Below are 11,901 nucleotides of genomic sequence, written 5' to 3' on the forward strand. Positions count from 1 at the left end.
TCTCAGGAGTGTTTTTTAGATGATCCCCACTTGAGACTTCACATACCTCTCATAGGAGCTGACCCTGAGGGCTCTCGGAGCCCCAGCTGCTGCCCAGGTATGGTCCCATCACTGCAGGAATGGGCCTCACCCCTCTGCCTGGCTACCTGCTCCAGCCCCACCGCCACAGTCTTCCTAGTGTCCCCCCCGGAAGTCCCCCACCCCACTGCCCATGCCAGATGGCCCTCTGCTGCATGTCCTCTCCCCTCCATGGCCTCTTCCTACAGCTCTCCAGAGCTCCCACCTCCCCACACACATCCCTACCCATCACCTCTCCCTCCCCAGCCCCAGGCCCCAGATGGGTAGGAGGGGCAGCCACCACCAGGCCACTCTGTCATGCAAGCCCTGGGCCTTGGGGCCCATCAGCCAATGACCTGTGCTGCCCCGGCGCCTACGTGTTAACTTGATTCCTCTTGGCCCCCCCAGCAGGTGGGGGCTGCTGTTCCCATTTCCCCCAATGGGAAACAGGCCAAGGTGGGAGGTCACTCAGCCACAAAAGGGGGACTCTGCACTTGAGGTGTGAGCTCAACAACATCTCCTTCCAGTCCCATGATGTGTCCTGAGGAGACGCCTCTTGCTCACCCCTCATCCCCTTCCTGGGCCCCTGCCTGGCCCTACAGACCATCCTTGACAGAGCCCCTGCTCTTCCCATCCACACAAAGGCTATGGCAGGTTCTTAGTAGTTCAGAGCCTAGAAATGAACACAAAATCTTGTCTGGGATTCCAGGAGACTCCAGACTAAAAACAAAACAATCCAAGGAACATTCTAGAAAATTTAGAGATGAAATACATCATTGTGTTCTCCCAGGTCCTGACCTCTGGCTCCATCACATCTTCCACAGGCTGCCTGGGATTGGCCCCACCCATCCTATCCATCGTCCTCAGTTCTAGTCCCCCTCCCCCAGGGAGTCTGCGCCCCAGCCCCAGGCTCAGCATACTGCTGTGACAACTTCACTCATGGACAGAAGAGGGTGAGCATACAAGCCCCCGGGCACCTGGTACTGCCCTTGGTGTCCACTGTCAGGCCCGGGGCCCTGGGAGCCGGCCACACTCCCACGCTTGCCAGGCGATGCCTCCTGCCCTCGTGGTGGCAGAGCACCCTTCCCCTCTTCTGTGCCTGTCACCACCCTCATTACCGGCGAGGGACCTGAGCTTCTGAACCCAGGACCACACAGCAACTGAGACTGGGGTTTCCCCTACCCTCCCCACATGTACACAGGCACTATACATGCGTGCACACATGGACACAACACTCCTGTATGCACACCCATGTGTACACACGTGCACAACCTTCCTGTACACACGTGCACACACATGAGCATGCTGCTGGGGCCTCAACCCAGGCCCCAATGGATCTCTCTTTTGTTTGCCTCCCTCTATGAGCTCCTCCCCCAGCCTCTTTTTGGGGAAACAGAAGCATATTTGTCAACCCGAGAGTCATCATGAGTTTGCAGTTTCCTCAGGGGGTTTCTGGAGGCGCCAGGCAGGTTCTCAGAGCATAGGGAGTGGGAAACTAGATGGGGACAGAGGAATCAGCTCCAGGACACAGTGGCCAGCGGCATGCAGCCAGCTCGGTACTATTTCACTGTGTGCCTGGCAAAGAAGTAAGGGTTAGGGCAGGGGAGCTGTGCTCAGGAGCCCTCCCACCCGCCACCCGCCAACGCCAGGATGTGCCTGACCACGTGCTCTGCCACCCCTGGCATCCATGCAATGGGGGCCTCCTCTGGGAACCTCACGAGCACAGTCTGGGGTAGCACTGCGCAGTTAAAGTGCCATCCCTGCAAAGTGCTCCATGCGTTTACCACTTTGCTGGCAGGCGCAGCCAAAGCAGGTTTCTGGTAGAGAGAGCAAGGTTGTCGTCCCAAGCTGGGCAGGCTGAATGGAGCCCAAGGTGGCTGTGCCCCACATGGGAGCCCTCTTGGCTTTGCTGGGGCCTGGGGTGAGAGATACTGTGAACCCGCCCACTCCCCTCCCGCCCTTCTCCGGGGCCTGTCCAGGGCTGGGAAGATGCACTGTTCTCCAATCCCTTGCAGCCATCGAAGCCCCATGTAAACTATCTCCGTGGTTACAAAGGCTGGGCTGGAGGCTGCTTCTTGGTTGCCAGGCAGATGGGACTAGTGCTTGTGCCTCCTCTAGGCTCTGAACTTGGGGGGCAGCAGAGGTTCCCAAGGTCAGCACACCCCTGTGACTCAGCCTGGCATGTCCTCCTGTCCAGTCTGCAGTCTCTTTACCTGCCACGAGGGCAAGATCCTGATTCCTGGGGTAAATTTCTTCTGGGCAGAAGCCCTGGGGTGTTCTCTATGTTTGTTCTGCTCTCTGGGAGACAAAGCTGGGAAGAGGTGACAGAAATGCAGGGAAATGTGACAGAGATCAGGTGTAAAGGTGACAGTGACGCTTGGGTGAAGGTGACAGATTCCAGATCTGCAGATTCCTTGATCTCATCATTATTGCAGCCTCCAGATTGTGACATAAATGCCCTTTTTGTTGAAGCTGCACAGGCTATGGACCCTGTTATATGAGTAGCAGCCTGGACAGACTAAAGCAGTGCTTTGAGGAAATGTCCAACAGACAAGCGGGCCCATCACCTGACACCTGCGAGGCCATGGCTCTGTAGGGCCCTGAGGAGGGTGCCATTCCGAGTGAGGCATGGTCAGTGCCTATCCCAGGGCCTCAGGACCCCTCTGGTGAGCTGTGATGGTCCAGGGTGCTTGTCCCTTGGCTTGGGCTGGGCCACTTCCCGTGACTGCTTTTTTCTTCCGTCCATGACCCTGCCCTCGAAGTCCAAAGCCAGTCCCTGAGCCCAGGCTGTTCTTGGACCCTTCCCCCGCTCGCAGCCTCAGTGATGATCGCCCCTTCCCTGATAATGCCTGGACTCCAGGCCTGGATCTGAGATCTGCAACGACCTTGCCTACTGACACAACCGGCGGGCCAGGCCCCTCTCCCATCTGCCCGCCCCCAGATGCTCAGAGCCCCCAAAGGCCTTTCCTCTTAGGGTGGGATTTAGGGAGGGAAAACAATAGGGCAGCGGTGTCTAGGCTCAGCACCTCTCCCCACCCCCCCCCCCCCCCCCCCCCCCCCCCCCCCCCCCCGCCATGAGGTCCCCACTCTGTCAAACACCTGGTTAGTCAGTGCTTGTGACCTGGAATGAATTAAATCCATCAGGGCACGAAAGGCACAACAGGTCAGAACCTCTCCTGTTGGCCCTCCTGCTTCACGGCCCTCACTGTCTGGCCAGACTCCCCATCTCCACACCCCAGCAACAGTAACTGCTCACGATCCATGTCTCTGCACCTTTGAACATGCTGTTCCTTTGGCTGAACACTCCTTACTAATCCCCCATCTACTCACTCTTCAGGTCTTGGGTAAAATGCCACCTCCTCCAGGAAGCCCTTCCTAACATTCCAGTAAGAATACTGCCATGCATCACATAAAGACATTTTGGTCAATGACGGACCACATATATGACAGTTGTCCCATAAGATTAAAACGGAGCTGAAAAAAAAATTCCTATTATTTAGTGACATAGCTGTTGTAACATCGTAGCGTTACTCGTATGTTCATGGTGATGCTGGTTGGTGTAAACAAATCTACTGCATTGCAAGTCATATAAAAGTATAGCCCACACAGTGGTGTACATACGTAACAGGGTGGAATGCTTCTGCTTCCCTCCCTGACTCCACCTTAATTCCAGCCCTGCGTTTCTATAGATATGCTAATTGACTGGAGGAGCTCCGCCCCAGACTTGAGTAACTTCTGGTCTGACCTATTGGGAACAAAGAGATTTGGAGATTCTGACCTCTTGCCCCATCCCTCCTTCCTTCCCTAGATATATAGGGTGCTGGAACTTGGGGTGCTCTTAAGATGGATTTGAGAAACGTACAAAGCTCCCATCTTCTTGTTACAGCATTGTCTTGATAAATAAAACCTTTCGTTATTCCAAACTCTTATCTATTGAATATTAAATATTTGATACCCTGAGCACATGGGCCTTGTGATAGCAACATGTACAGTACATAATACATGATAATAAATGACTATGTTACAGGTTAATACATTTACTATACTGTACTTTTTATCGTTATTTTAGAGTGAACTCTATCTACTTATAGTAAGGTTTTGCTGTCAAACGGTAGCTGTGTTACGCCGGCGGTAGCCTCATACATGTCGTGTTTGACTCGTCTACTGACTGCGTCATTTTCTCTTCTGCTTGATCTAATCTCATGTCGTGCTGTTCTTCATGGACCCTAAGCATACAAATCCACTGTTAATGTTGCAAGTAGGAGGCTATGTCAAGTGATTGAACTAGAAACAAAATTAAAAGCTATTAAGGGCTGTGAAGGTAGAAAATCACCACTCAGGCATACCCCACTGGACCATAGATACCTTCGATCTTGGAGAACAAGAACAAAGTGATAGAAGACGTTAATAGATCTGCTTCACTAAAGGCAATGAGACTAACAAAACTTCAAGAAGACCCTGTATCAGACATGGAGAAACTTCTAATGACCTGAAGACCAGGCACAGAAGCGGGTCCTTCTCAGGACCATAACTATCACGGCCAAAGCAATAAGTTTGTTTACAATGTTGAAAGAAAAGGCTGGACCCAACTATGACGATGAATTTACTGCTAGTTCTGGGTGGTTTAAATAACTCAAGTATCATTATTCATTACATAATGTGAAAGCGGGTGGTAAGTCTGAGAGTGCTGATGTGAGGAACTTTTGGAAACGCTACATAAGCTGATTGTGGAGGGAAATTACTTGCCAGAGCAAATATTCCATATAGATGTAAACTCCCTGTTCTGGAAACAGACGCCTGAAAGGACTTCCACCAATAAGAAGGCCGAGTCAATGCCAGGTTTCAATGCTGTTAAGGGCAGGATAACCGTCTTGCCTGGGGGCAGTGCTGCAGGCTACAAATGGGAGCCCCTCGTGGTTGGCACAGTGAGAACCCAGGGCCTTCCAGCGAATCAACAGGCACACAGTATGGGTATCCTGCAGGAGCGATGAGAAGTCTGGATGACCCAGCTCCCCTCCCAAGATGCCTCCCGATGACTATGTCAGTGAAATGGAGAAGTACTGTTTGGAGAATAACATACCTTTGAAGATTTAGCTTGTTATTGATAATGCTCCCAGACAGCCTCCTTTATCGATGAACTTCATCCCGGTGTCACAGTGCTGTTCCTCCCTCCAAACACCACCTCTTTGACCCACCCAATGGGCCAAGGAGTTATAGCAGCTTTAAAGGTGTATTATCTGGGGGGACTTTTGCCCAGGCTACTGTTGCAACTGAGGAAGACACTGATGCAATTCTGGAAGGATTACACCACCTATGACTGCACCTATGACCTTGCTGGGACTTGGGGTGAAGTCACCAAGGAATGTATGACTGGCATCTGGAAGAAGACACTCAAGAGGTTTGTCCATGATGTCAAAGGATTTGCCAAGGGTGAGGAGGTTGCAAAACTCACCAAGACTGTGTGAAATGGCCAAGAACTGTATCCTGGGTGTGGGTGAACGTGACATTGGGGAGCTCCTAGAGGGGGTTCATGAGGAACTGACTAATGAGGGACTGGAACAGAAACACATAGCTGAAGAAGAGGCAAGAGAAAAGGAAACTGCAGGAGAAGAAAAAGAAGAAGGACCTCCAAGACAATGAATGAAAAATTTAGAAGAAGATCCCACAAGGAAATCCAATGAAGAGTCTAGAAGAAGCTTTTGTAGAACTCAGCAAGATCTTTAAAAAGTTTGAAAACGTGGACCCCAACAATAAAATACAGAGGGTGCCAAAAAAATGTATACACATTTTAAGAAAGGAAGTGTATTAAAATTGTAATATTCAATGTATACCAACAACAAAAGATAAATACAAGTCACTTTTGACTTCTGCAATTATAAGTGGTGCTCAAAGTGGTTACCGTCAGCATCCAGACACTTCTGATTACATCGAACTACTGCTTGAGCAATGTTGACCAAAGTGTCCACTTGAATACATTTTTCTGGCACCACCCATATTTTAATTAATAGAGAGGAATGGTCATGGTGTATTATCTACTTATGAAAAAATCTCTGATAAAAAAAGTAATAAACCAAGCAAAGCACCATGGACATATTTCTGGAAAGAGTGACACCTCCTCAAGAAGAGCCTCAGGCAGGCTGTTCAGTAGGTATCCCAGAGGAAGGCATTGTTTTCACAGGAGATGACAGCTATGTGGCTGTTACTGCCCCTGAGACCTCGCAGTGGGACAAGGGTGGAGGTGGAGATAGTGATATCGATGAGCCTCACGCTGTGTAGGCCTGGGCTAATAATAGGTTTGTGTCTTAGCTTTTAACAAAAAAGTTTAAAGAGTAAAACAAATTAAAAATTTTTAAATAGAAAAAAGCATATAGAAGAAAAAAATATTTGTATAGCTGTACAATATATTTATACTTTAAGCTAAGTGTTATTACAAAAGAGTCAAAAAGTTGTAAAATTAAAAAGTTTATAAAGTAAAAACATCACAGAAGCTAAGGATAATTTATTATTGAAGAAAAAAACATTTTTATAAATTTAGTTAGTGTAGGCTAAGTGTACAGTTTATAAGGCCTACAGTAGTGGACAGTATGTCCGAGGACTTCACGCTCCCTCCCCACTCACTCACTGACTCACCTGAAGCAACTTCCAGTCCTGTAAGCTTTATTCATGTTAAGTGCCATATACAATACAGGTGGGCCATTTTTAATCTTTCATACCGTGTTTTTACTGTACTTTCTCTATATTTAGACATGTTTTGACACACAAATACTTACCATTGTGTTACAGTTACCTACAGTATGCAGTACAGTTGCCTACAACATGCTGTACAGGTTTGTAGCACAGGAGCAATAGGCTAAACCATACAGCCTAGGTGTGCAGTAGTCTGTACCATCCAGATTTGTGTAAATGCACCCTGTGATGTGTGCACAACAGGAGAATCACCTAACAAGGCATTTATCAGAACACATTCCTGTCCTTAAGGGACCCATGACTGTAGTTTCTCATGTCTACCACAGTATTGGGTGCCTTTCCTTTCTCCAGAGCTGTGCAGGGGCTGGAATGGATTGCCTGGGGTGGGGAGATAGCTCCCATTACCAAAGGTGTGTGGGGAGGGTGTGTGTGAGGGATGCTGTGTGAGGGAGGGACAGTGTGTGAAGGAAGATGTGAGGGAAGATATGTGAGGGAGGGTGTGAGAGAAGGTGTGAGAGAGGCTGTGAGGGAGGGTGTGAGAGGTGTGAGGGAAGGAGTGAAAGAGGGTGTGAGGGAGGGAATGAGAGAGGGAGTGAGGGAGGGAGTGAGTGAGGGAGAGAATGAGGAAGGGTGTGAGGGAAGGAGGGAGGGAGGGAGGGAGTGAGGGAGGGTGTTAGGGAGGGTGTCAGGGAGGGAGTGAGGGAAGGAGTGAAGGAGGGTGTGAGGGAGGGAGTGATGGAGGGTGTGAGGGAGTGAAGGAGGGTGTGAGGGAGGGTGTGAGGGAGGGAGTGAGGGAGGGTGGGAGGGAGGGTGTGAAGAGTTGGTTAGGTAGGAACTTGGTGTGGTTGTTGGGACGGTGTACTATGAAGGACGGCCATGTATCTGATTAGTGGATGTTCCTGTGAGGGAGGGAGTTTGGGTCTCTGGCTCTTGACCAGGAGGGATATGGTTACAAACTGGGTGTGCCACAGGCTCTTGTTTTCGGAGCCCCAAATGCAGCTGCATCTTGCACAATACAGGGTTCCCCTTTGTAAGAGGGTGGTGTTGACTCTGCAGGCACAGGGCCAGGTGGGGGGGGGGCGCTGACACTGCTGGAATTGGGGTTGCTATTTATAGTTCCCACCTAGTCAGCTCTGAGGCAAGGCTGAGAGGGAGCCCTGCCCACTCGGGCCTCTTGTGTCCCCACAAACCTCTCGACAAACCCCAGGCCCTGGTCAGGCCCCTGCCATGGGACCCACAGTGTCACAGATGAGTATCTGTGAGGGGTCGGGCTTGGAGGGGGCCCCAGAGATGGAGAGCTGTGTTGGCCTGTTCTGTGCCCAGGCCTGCCCCCTGGAGTTTGATCAGCTGACCTGTTGGATGAGGGCAAGAACGGGACCCCCTTTAGAGAGTGGGGCCTTCCCTCAGCACTGGCCAGGTCGCCGCTGATATGACAGAACCCCATTTCCCAGCTGAGAGGTCCTGGAGGGCAGAGGCCAACCAGGTCTGGGGAAGGGTCGCTGCCCTGGGGCAGCTTCCCCATGCCACACAGATCCAGTGCTTAGTTAGTTTCCCCGTGAAATAAATACTTGAGAGAAAGAGAAGAAAAACATTAAAACATTTAGCTCCTTGATTTTTAAAAATAATGCCATGAGGAAAGAAGAATTAGTCAATCAAAGGTAGATGGAAGGCCCCTGAGGGCAGGAGGAGGAAAATGGAAGGCGGTGGGTGTGGCAGACATGGGAGCAAATGGCCATCTTCCCAGCCCAGGAGCCCCACCCTGTCTGGTTATCACCTCCTGGGGGTGGGCAGGGTGGTGATGGTCATGGCTGACCCTGGCTGTCCTTCCTCCTCCCTCCTTGGCTCAGGTCAAGTGTGGATGGTGGGGATGGAGAGGCAGGGGAAGGAAACCTGTAGAGTGAACCAGACCTGGAGGACACACCGCGTGTTTGAGCCAGGCAGGATAACCTGGTGCCCTGGGATGCAGGCAGGGGACCTGAGCCCCGAGGACACACCAGCAAGGTCCTGGGAGAGACGGCGCGTCCCTGCCTGGGCTTCCACAGGCACAGAGCTACTTCGTCTCCTGAAGACACTGGCAGGGTAGCCGGGAGGTAACCCCTCTGCCCCATGCCTACCTGTCCATCCTATGCGATCGTTTGTCTGTCAGTCTGTCATCTGTGTATCACCTACCTGTCTGTCATCTGTCATTTATGTATCCATTAATCTTTTATCTATCGATCAAGGACTCAATTAATCATACATATCCCTATCACCCATCAATCATCTCTCATGTACCGTGTTTCTCCGGAAATGAGACTGAGTCTTATGTTAATTTTTGCTCCAAAAGACGCATTAGGGCTTACATTCAGGGGATGTCCTCCTGAAAAATCATGCTAGGGCTTATTTTCTGGTGAGGTCTTATTTTTGGGGAAACACGGTACCAATGGATAAATATATCATCTCTTGTCCATTCACCTACCATCATCTAGTGTTTACAGTAAGAAGGGTAAGCGTACCGCCCCCCTCCCCCGTCTCACTCTGCACCCCCACAAGCCGGGTTCATAGTGCCTCAAGGTTCGTCCCTCTGCCAAGCCCCCTTCTCTATGCGTGTCGCTCTGTGGCACCCCCCAACTTTGTGTATGCACCTCCTTGCTGTACACCCTTTGCTCACTCTCAGGGTCTCTGATGTCCCCCGGGGGGACAAAGCTGAGCTCCAGAGTGGGGCAGAGAGCAGAGTTATGCAGGAGTGGGCGTGTTAGGGTCCAGAAGGAGCCACTGAAAGTTGTCACACCTGGGGGCTGGGTCCACCTGGGCCTTCTCTCTGGGCTTCAGCACACAGGTCTGAGTGAGTGGGTATGCTGTAGACATTAACTGAGCACCTACTGTATGCCGGACATAGTGCAAGGACACAGGCCATGGACGGTGGTGTCTGGTGGGACAGCCGAACCAGGACAAATAAGTAAGTAAAAGCACAGGCATGAACGGAGACCGCCCCCCTCATCTCAGGCAGAGCCCCTCTGCCCTTGGGGAGACTGGTGGCCACTTCCTTCCTGGGGTGCAGCTCTGGTCTTGGGCCAGTGTGGCAAGGGTGGGTGGGGCTCAGACACTGGCCAGGGCGATACAGTCGTCAGGGACACCAACCCACAGCACCAAAGGCTAAGTAAACCTAAATAGTCCTCTGTGACAGCGACAAGTGGAAAGGCCGGAGGCCTGTGGGGAGAACCTCAGGGCTGACCCTGGAAAGCGGCAGCACAAACCAAGGCCTGTGACAGGGGTGTGTCTGGAGTGAGGCTCAGGGGGATGGAGTTGCTGTTGAGGTTTGAGCCTGGGAGCTGGTGGAGGGAGAGGTGGGGGCCATCATGTGTGCCTGGTGGGGGCACTTGGGGACAGGGACCATTGGGGTCAAGAAGCACAGCCCTACCTGGGAGGGGGCGTTTGGGGGTCTGGGATGCAGACACACCCACTGTCATGCCCTGTCCCCAGTGCCCCCAGAACCCAGGGAGGCCAGCCAGACTTGGTGGCCCGGGATTCAGCCCAGCCATCTGGGGCTGTCCCTCTTCAGCTGTGTTTGGGCAGACTTCCGGTCCTGGCCAAAGGAGGAACCAGTCCATCCGTTGGTCATGTCTGAGTTGCTGTCTCATGAGACCAGAACACAGGGCTGGCATCCCTCCCTCATGGCTGTCGGCCAGCCATACTGCAGGCCACAGGCCACTCCAGGCCGTGCCAGGGACTGTGTGGGTAGAACTGGGCCCGAGGGAGGGGGCCTGGACCCTGCCCTAGATACACTAGGATGTCTGGGAGCAGGAGGGCAAGGAGGATGGGACGGGGTGCATCAGACAGGCTGGCAAGAGGGCCTGTGCAAGGAGAGGGCCTGACCGTCTGCTGCTTCCTGCCAAAAGTGAGAGGGGAAAGTAGGTGTGTGCACAGTGACAAGCAGGAGAGAAGGTGTGAGTCCAGGAACCTCCTCATGACCCGTCCCAGGGCCTGCCTGCTGCACAGCTCTGCGCCTTCCCCCCCAGTACTCCCTGCCACAAAGACGTGTCCACCCACTGCCCACCTGCTCACCTGCTTCTTCTTGGACCTTGTCCCATGTGGCCTCACCTTTAAAAACCCTCTTTATGGGACACTCACCGGAGCGGAGCGGCCTGGTAGCCCCATGCTGCAGTCACTAGCACTTTTCCAACCCTGTTTCATCATTTCCCTGTGGAGTATTTGTAAGCAAAGCTCAGGACTGGACGTCTCACCCACCAGCTTTGTGTAGAGTTGATCTTTTAGCCCCACAGACCAGACTGCGGGGTCACCTGACCATATGAAGGGAACAGATGTTGGAGCCACCGCAGGCTCAGGTGGGAATGGGGAAGAGATGTGATGGGGAGAGGAGGAGGGGTGAAGGCCACAGGCATTCGCAGGTATCCCAGGCACGCGGAGGGTACCAGATGAGAGCAGGCCTGCCACCTCAAGGAGGTAAGGGGGTGGGACAGGCAGGGTCATGGTGGAGGCGACGAGGGGCAGAGTAAGGGCTCAGGCCCTATAGGCCTGGGGGTAGATGGAAGCAGCTGGGGGTTCCAGGCAGGACTGTCGGGACAGGCCAGTCCCCCAAGATAGTAGCTGGTGCTTCTTGGGATCTCTAGGATCACAGGTGCCTGGGCCAGCCCTGCTTTCCTTGGCACGCTCGCTAGGCCTGCCGGAAGGGCGGTGTTGGGCACCACCTCAGGGTGGGCTATGTCTCCGGGTATGGAGGGAAGACACATGGCATGAGGCTGCAGGAAGCAGTGAGTGCTGGAACTTTCCACGAGGGGCTGGTAAGGGGTCACCAGGCCGAGTGCCCTGAGGACAGTAGGGGGCCGTCTGGAGATGCCAATGGAGGATGCTTCCCCCTAGTGCGTCCTGCGTGCCAACCTTCCTCCAACCCCTGGAGGAGGGTCTTGGCTTCTGACCCCAAATGCCCCCAAAGTTGACATGGGGATCAGCCACTGCCCTGCAGCTCTGACACAGGCACCCCAGGCCAGTCACCTTAAAAATTGCTCCACCTGAACCAGATCTGAGGAAACACCTGGGAGCCCCTGAACCAGAGCAGGGGGCGAGACCTTGGGGTTTTGTTCTGTTCTGCTATAAATGAGCCAGTGGAAAGCCTGACAATGCATGATGGGTCTGCCGCGTGGGCAGCAGTACTGTGTC

Source organism: Rhinolophus hipposideros (genome assembly GCF_964194185.1).
Source record: "Rhinolophus hipposideros genome assembly, chromosome: 11".
NCBI lineage: Eukaryota > Metazoa > Chordata > Mammalia > Chiroptera > Rhinolophidae > Rhinolophus > Rhinolophus hipposideros.